This window comes from Corvus brachyrhynchos, unplaced genomic scaffold, assembly GCF_000691975.1.
Source record: "Corvus brachyrhynchos isolate BGI_N302 unplaced genomic scaffold, ASM69197v1 scaffold17, whole genome shotgun sequence".
Lineage (NCBI taxonomy): Eukaryota > Metazoa > Chordata > Aves > Passeriformes > Corvidae > Corvus > Corvus brachyrhynchos.
This window is the reverse complement of record NW_008240046.1, coordinates 12,709,683-12,709,949: the sequence shown is the minus strand read 5'-3', so window position 1 is coordinate 12,709,949 and position 267 is coordinate 12,709,683. Positions and strand designations below refer to the sequence as shown.

Sequence of the window (267 nt, the reverse complement as noted above, 5' to 3'; positions counted from 1 at the left end):
CGGCAATGCGGTAAAAAAATAAAATTAAAATTAAAAAAGAAGAAAAGAATAAATAGAAAAAATAGAAAACAATTCAAAATTACCTTGCCGGCCCGTTTTCGCGGCCCTTATATAATTCCTCAAGGTTACCGCCGTTGCCAGGGGACACGAAATGGAAATGAAAACAGGCGCTGAATAATCGCGGGAGCAAAACTAAAAGTTCAGTGCCTCCGCCCGGGCGGAGAGAGGGCCAGATCGAAAGCAAAACAAGGAGAGGAAGCGGCGAGG

General features: G+C 44.2%; 1 protein-coding gene across 2 annotated transcripts in view; it reads right to left on the bottom strand.

The window, feature by feature from the left end:
• The window catches only part of IRF2 (interferon regulatory factor 2), a 41,063-nt gene extending 40,796 nt beyond the window's left edge, over positions 1-267 (bottom strand). For both annotated transcript variants that reach the window (XM_008641472.2, XM_008641474.2), the window contains exon 1: positions 84-267. The gene's annotated coding sequence lies outside the window, so the exon portion shown is untranslated. The remainder of the gene's footprint in view (positions 1-83) is intronic.